Below are 7,597 nucleotides of genomic sequence, written 5' to 3' on the forward strand. Positions count from 1 at the left end.
TTTTACTATCACATAACTGTCGTTAAATTCCAAATTATCATTGAATCACAGAATGCTTTGGGTTTGAAGGGACCTTTAAGACCATCTAGTTCCAAATTTCCTGCCATGGGGAGGGGACACCTTCCACTAGATCAGGTTTCTCAGGGCCCATCCAACCTGGCCTTGGACATTTCAGGTATGGAGCAGCCACAGCTTTTCTGGGTAACCTGTGCCAGGGCGTCACAGCTGGGGGGGGGATAGAATGTGAGAAAATAAAGATAGTGCAGAAGGCAATCTCACCCCTGAGGAGTTACAGCTGTACTAATCACCAAAGATTAGGAACAGCCGTGCCCTTAACAGGCCACAGGTGTGTCCAACAAGGATGAGTGCTAGAAAAGAGTCCTTAACTGGCCACAGGTGTGTCCAACAAGGATGAGTGCTATAAAAGAGTGGGGTAGGTAGGTGAGAAGAGAGATGGGGTTTGTTGGCTGAGCTGTGGAGGAGGAGTCAGTGCTGTGAGGACCTGACCATGAGAAATCACCAAGAAGGTATGGAACTTTTACAATAAGATGACAACACACAGTAAATAATTTCTTCCTTGAGTCTGATATAATCCAACACCCCTTCAGTTTGAAGCCAACCCCCTGTGTTCTGTCACTCAATGCCACTGTAAAAAGTCCCTCTCCAGCTCTCTTAGAGCCCCTTTAGGCACTCAAAGGTGCTGTCTGGTCTCTGCAGGCGATGGAGTCTCTGCTTGTGTTTTCCTTCTGCTGATGCTGATTCCACTGTGCCTTGATCTCAGGTAAGTGGTTCTTTGCACTCAGTGCTTGGACAGTCTCTGAGCTTTAAAGTTATTCTGATTTCTTCTCTAATGCACAATTTTCATCTTAGCTCGCTCAGCTTGGTGGCTGGAGTAGGAAATGCCCTTTCACAGCTGGGAAACAATTCACATGAGCAAGCAAGGGCCCAAACTTGAAAGTGAAAAAAGAGTTTGCAATTAAATCCTGGAGACCCCAAAGCTTATTTCCTCCCAAACCAGGAAAAGTTAAAAGGAATCAGACTCTTTAGGTAAACAGCTATTCTCCTGAGACTGTGATGACAAATGATTCCTAAAATATGATTTGGCAAATATAATGCAGAAATACATTGTGACTATATAAAGCAATGATTTTGCTGAAAATTGGTGTTTATACCACTGTGAGATATATGTAATAACTGTGGTTCATAGCCACACCTACAGACAAACTTTATGCACTGCAGATTACGGGACAAGGAAGAAAAATGATGCTTCAGACAAACTTAAAAAAATTCTTAATCCTTTGAATGTCTTCAGCCTGTGGGAACTATGTCAAATCCCCTGAGTACAGCATTTTGAAATGCGTGACAGATTGTAAAGCCATGAAAAGGTTCTTTTATCCATTCAATAAAACCCGAAGATTAATTCCTTTCATGTTTCCTGCATGAGCATGTATTATGGCATTAATATCACCAGAGGCAGGTGCCTGTTTCCTTCCATCCTGCTGCCAGGCAGCCTGCCTCTGTCTTCTTGAGGGCCTCTTCACAGGTATGCAAAGCTGCTGCTCAGTGCTCCAGAAGCTGGCTCTGGGTGTAGTGGGAGACAGCATCAAAACCCTTGCTAAAGCCAAGGTAGCTGACACCCACATCTCTCCCCTTGCCCACAGATGTAGATTTTTGCCATAGAGGGTAGCCAGGTTGTTCAGGTGTGATGGTGTTCACAGGGGTCTGAGGATGCGGATCTGACTCCATATTCAGAAGGATTGATTTGTTATTTCATGATATATATATATTATATTAAAACAATACTAAATGAATAGAAGAAAGGATTTCATCAGAAGGCCAGCTAAGAACAGAAAAAGAATGATAACAAAGATTTGTGGCTGGGACAGAGAGTCCAAGCCAGCAGACTGTGATTAGCCATTAATTAGAAACAACCACGAGACCAATCCCAGATGCACCTGTTGCATTCAACAGCAGCAGATAATCAATGTTTACATTTTGTTCCTGAGGCCTCTCAACTTCTCAGGAGGAAAAATCCTAAGGAAAGGATTTTTCATGAAAGATGTCTGTGACATTCAGGCATTATTTACCTGTGATAAGTCCATGCTGACTCTCCCTGATCACATTCTGTCTCTTGATGTGCCCAGAACTCTGCTTCAAAGAAATTCGTCATTACAAGCAAAGATGAGTCAGATGCTTAGAAGATCTAGGTGTCATGTAATGTGTTTTATAACATTTTACAGGAAATATGGAAATATATCTATTATTCTTTGCTTTTTTTTTTTGATACTTCAATAATGCAGGTGCTTCATGTATGGCATTTTCTGGTCCAACAGCAGTAATGAAAGGTAGGTAATTGAAGTGGTATGATATGCCACTTGTCGCTATAAAAGCTTTATAATTTTCATGTTGGGGAATCTCATATATGAGCTCTCATACCAAACAAGCAGATGCCTTCCTGCTGGAGATGGGGTTAGAATTTGCCTTGCAATCCTGGGGGCGGATATGGGTGCCCCACTCAGTGCTGTCTGGATGCTGAATGGTATTTACCTAGCTTCTCTTTTCTATTGATATTTTCCAGACAGCAAACATAACTGAAAGTTCTATCCCTATGACTCCAAGACACTGTGGATGAATGTCAGTCTGATTCAGAAATTCTCTGTGCCTCACTGCCTTACAGCTTTTGATGCACAAGGAAGTTCTGTGGTCTTTGGGGCATGTAGTTTCATCCTCCACTTTTTTAAAAATAATTTCTGCCATTGGAAGACAAAGCAGTTATTTTCTTATTGTCTTTCCCCGTATTAAAACTCAGTTTGTGCCATTAAGGCTGTGAACGAGAATCCCTAAAAGCCCGGACAATAAAACTCAATTATCTTTTCTTGTGAAAAGTCAGCAGAGGGTAAATCCAGATGGTAATTTAGCCTGGTTCCAAGTATGCTGTAAGTTACAGTGGCTGGAATAGCTCCCTGGTGCCAGTTTCATGGCATGCTCCTTCACTGGGGCCTCCTTTTCCATGGGTGATCATTGTTCCCCACACGGGAGATAGGGAGCTCTGGATTTCCCTGTGTTTTCCTCTGTCCAAAGGGCAGAGTCACCACAGGGCTCCGTAAAGAATGCAGCCTTCAGTGGCAGAGATTGAGCCTTTGGTGTTTGCTTTTGCACTAAATTGTATCTTGGTATTTGTGCCATTTTTCTATCCATATGTGGTCTAAAATGAGGTGAGGAGAGATGCTGGATGTGGGTACTTTGGCAGTTTTTCTTTGGGGAGATAAATGCTTTATAGAGCTATTACTCAGTTGCTCTTTTTTTTCCATGTAAGTTAATAATAAAACCTGTGTTTGCCAGATTTACATGTTTTCTGTAGGATATAATCTTAATCTACTGGTATGTCCTGCCAGGATGCCTAAAATACACCACTTTTACCTCTTACAATGACCTAAATTAATGCCCACCCTATATCCCTTAGAAATAATAATTGGTTTCACTCCAAGGATGAATTTGGCTGCTCAGTCCTGCAACAAGCCAGTCCTTCATCTGAATGGATGTGCTTGCTTGAATGCTGGCCAGTGTCTGATGGCTGGAAGGCAAATGAAACTTTCCCTTATTAAACTGTGCAGTGGTATCATGGGTTGACTGGGAAAAAAATAATGTATTTTCCTATGCCCGTTTGAGTTACTGATGATTATTTTCAGATTCAGAGTAGAAGCATAAATTGTCAAAGCAAAATACCAGGTGAGAATTCTCTGAGGAAGAAGGAAAAGCCAGGCATTATTATAATCCCTAAAAGTTTGTGTTTTGAAGAATCCAAACATAAACTTAACCCTTGACCATTTATGTTTATATAATTCATTATACTCACAGGAAACAACAGTAGGAATTGATTATTGCTGGTATCACCCTCCAATAGCTGTGTGGACTAAGTTGATTCCAGTCATGTACAGAACTTGTGGCATTTTACTTCTAAAATTGTAATTGTTATCCCAGCCTCAATTTGAACCTGAAATATCACCAGACTATCCTTTTTAGGTTAAAATAGAAAATAAGATATTGGAGCCTTTTGACTTTAGTTGTCTAACTCTGCTGAGTTTTCAGGATCCATCTGTAAATTAGTTTGGCTTTCAGCTTCCACTGTCCATAACATGTTCACTGTTCATTAACTTCAGACGGGGAACCAATGTTCAGGCAAAAATGGATGGTTTAACACCTAGAGGAAAAAATTGGAATGTATTAGCACCAGACCTCTTCCTACTTTTCTGGGTATTATATATAATATATATTTATAATATATAAGATATAAAATATATAATTATATATATTATATATAATATATATGAAGTATATATTCGATATAATATATATAATATATTTCTATACATATTTTCAACTGCTTCTCAGATGAAAATGATTCAAGAATACTCCTCTTTCCAGACCAGTGACAAAATTGGATTTTCAGCAGAACAAAACACATGTGAGTTCTCAGGTGGGGAGCTCCTGAGCCCCCAGCTGATTCCAGTGCTGCCTTCTGTCCAGTGCCAGCCTGTGCCAACAACCTGCCCTGCCATTTCAGCAGAAATTCAAGGAGGTGAGCTGGAATCACTGGGCACAGCACAGTGGCTGGAGCTCATCAGCCTGTTCCATACAGAAACCAGGTCTAGCAGAGTTATTCTGCTCCTGTGGTGTGCTCAGCTGGGCTGAGGTGAATCAGTCTGTTTGAATGGATTGCCTGGGAGCATCATGCAGTAGTAGTCTCAAAGTGCGTTGTCACCATATCCTTACCTGCTCAAAGAAAATTCCCCGGAGCTTTGAGTGCTAAGAACATGGCGTGCATGGAGGAATGGTTTTCCTTCAGGCTCTCTGGTTTCCCAGTATGTTTTTGGTGGCAACTGGTTCGTGGAAAGGATGAGAAACAAGTATGATCTTCTGTGGAAGAGGCCATGAAAAAAAAGCTTTATTAGTTCTGTTGGTCTCTGACTACATTTCTGTTATTAATCTGTTTTACTTAGTAATTGGACAGGTCACCTGTGCATAGGACTGGGAGTTGTTATAACTCCTCTAGGTGAGGCTGTAGCATGTTTCTTCTATCCTTGGCATAGAGAGGAGTCAGTGCCATGTTATTTAATGGAGGCTGAAGAGTGTTTGTGCTCCTAAAATATTTGAGACAGGGAAGATCCTATCCATAGTGATTTGATAAAGGACAGGGATCCTGCCCTTACTGTCTGTCAGTGCTGACTCACATGTGTTTGTTATTTGCACCATACCATTGCCTGTGTAGCTCTTAAGACCCCCTTAGGCATCCAAACACAGTCTGCATCTCAAACAGCCTAAAATTCAATGATGGGATGAATTCTTTTGGAGAATATTTTTCTCTTATTAGGTTCCTATCTCAAGTGAACAAACTGCTTGATTTACAGCACTGTTGTTTGAGAGGTTCCCTTTTGTAGCTGAAGATTTGTTTAATTGCTGCTTTGCAGCAAATAAAAAAATTTCTCTGGTTCAAACTGCAATTTGACTATTTCTGCTGTGTAGAGCCCATTATCAGAGCCTTGATGAGGCGCAGAACAAATTTGGATGAAAATGATGAGATTTGGATGAAATGGCCCTCTATCAGGGCAGACTACAAAGATCCTCCTCTTTGAGGTATTGGCCCTTTTGATGCATAAAATGCATGAAAATTTGCTTGAAAAGTGCAAGTTGATGAGTAAAAGAGAATTCACAGTAATTGTAGTGAAATGAAAAAAGAAAACAAGGCAAAAGCATTGGAAAGAATATGTTTAATTGCATGTAATTACTTGATGTGGGTTTCAGTCAGGGAAAAAAGGAGAAAGGAACATGCTAAATAGCGCTGGTGTGGCAATTACTCTATGATGATTTTCTCAAATGACTGAACTTTCTGTATTATTAAAAAAAAATAAAGATACAGAAACAAAAAAAAACCAGGAAAAACACACACACACTACTCTTTTATGTTGTAAGAACTTTGCTGTATCAGTCAAAATGCTCTGCCATGTCTTTCACCTCATGATTTTTGCATGTGTAGACAAAATGAACTTTGTTTCCTGTTAATGCTGTGTCAACATGCCAGGTGGGATGCAAGTTTAATAATTTTAACTATCAGGGTGTGAGTAAAACATTGCCTGGGTTATCTGATAGCCTAAGCACTTTGAGATGGAGCTTCTCAGTTGAACAATTTTTTGACATGCCAGGTTTGCTGACAAACAAATCTGAACAAGTTGCAGTCTGGTGAAATAAAAATACAACAGAAGGAGAAATAGAAGTCCAATAGAGGTGGGGCAAGGTTCCTAGCACTAATTAAAATGGTTTTGTCTCTAAACAAGTAATCAGACTGTGGTGGTGTTTGAGGGTCCCCAGGACAAGGGAAGAAATGACATCTGATAATGCCTCATCTTCCCTGAGGAGGCTTCCAGTAGGGAAAGGACAAATGTGGGAGTCTGGGGCTTCCCTGCTGGGAAATTGAAAATCAAGGAAGAAAACTAGATAGGGACAAAGAAAATTGATACTATCCTTCTGATAACAGAACTGAACTCATAAATGAGTTTAGGACTGGTCCTCAGCATCTTTCAGGAATCCGTCAATGCACCTGTGACTGAGACTGGCAGTGATTGCTGTGCTGGGCAAGAAAACTGGAAGTGAATTCCAAAATATTGAGGAACTAATCCAAGACTTTCTGACATGTGAATACAGAATATTTCTTCTCTGTCAGAATAGTTTCTTTGACTATACTTGTTAGAGTTTTCCCAGGTACAAAAATACAACTTCATTTCAATGTGAAAGATTAGTCAAGGTCCAGCTGTATTTTGCTTGGAAAAAAATTCTGCCTGCTATACCTGCATCAGAACAGGCTTATTGGTGGAATTCTCTTCTGCAGATGTGGCAATTTTTGGGGGGCTGTTTTTGGTCCTAATCCGGATTATTTCTTCTGGTTTTTGTGATAACTTTCACAGATAGGCAGGTAGCTGGTAGTATTCTCCCAGTCTAAGTAGGTTCCTTGAAAAATGGAGTAGTAATAAAAAACTAGGCATAGCAAGCTAAGAAAAGAAAAGACCTGTGCTGCATCTTTGTAGCCTTTTTTTATTTCACTGTGATGGAACACCACTCAGCTGAGTAGGGAAATATTCTCTAGTTCAGATTGTAATTGAGTAGAATCTGACTTATTTGGGGCTGAACACAAAAGTGAGGATAAATCAGGGAATTAACAAGGCCAAGAGAACAGACTCTACTTTTCAAACCCCAGAGTGCCAGTGCTGGAAAGTTTATTGTAATGGAATTTCCAGCCAGGATTTCCAGGCTCAGGAGGTTTAGTTATTTTGGATACATTTCAGATCAGCAGTGCCTGCTTGGCATGCTGTCTGCTCCTGTTGCAGCATTTAGTTTTGTGACGGGTTCTGTGTGAGAAGCAAGAATGGCCCATATCAGCCCACCTTGGCAGCTTTATTTCAGCTGTAGCATTTTCAAGGAGAAGTTCCACAGCTGTTATTCCTTGTAACCGTGGGCCAGTGTCTTTGCTTGAAATGGTTGAAAAGGATGTGCAAACTGAAGGTTCTTCCCCATAGAAAGGTGTCAGCTCAGCTGCTCTCACTCC

General features: G+C 40.6%; 1 long non-coding RNA gene across 1 annotated transcript; it reads left to right on the plus strand.

Annotated features, from left to right (window-relative positions):
• The first annotated feature begins 441 nt into the window (after positions 1–441).
• Positions 442–6,892, plus strand: LOC132074793 (uncharacterized). The gene is made up of 4 exons (XR_009418653.1): positions 442–527; positions 718–781; positions 2,301–2,345; positions 4,426–6,892. It is a non-coding gene; the product is annotated as an uncharacterized LOC132074793 (long non-coding RNA).
• The last annotated feature ends 705 nt before the right edge of the window (positions 6,893–7,597 follow it).

The sequence above is a fragment of the Ammospiza nelsoni genome, chromosome 6, assembly GCF_027579445.1.
Source record: "Ammospiza nelsoni isolate bAmmNel1 chromosome 6, bAmmNel1.pri, whole genome shotgun sequence".
NCBI lineage: Eukaryota > Metazoa > Chordata > Aves > Passeriformes > Passerellidae > Ammospiza > Ammospiza nelsoni.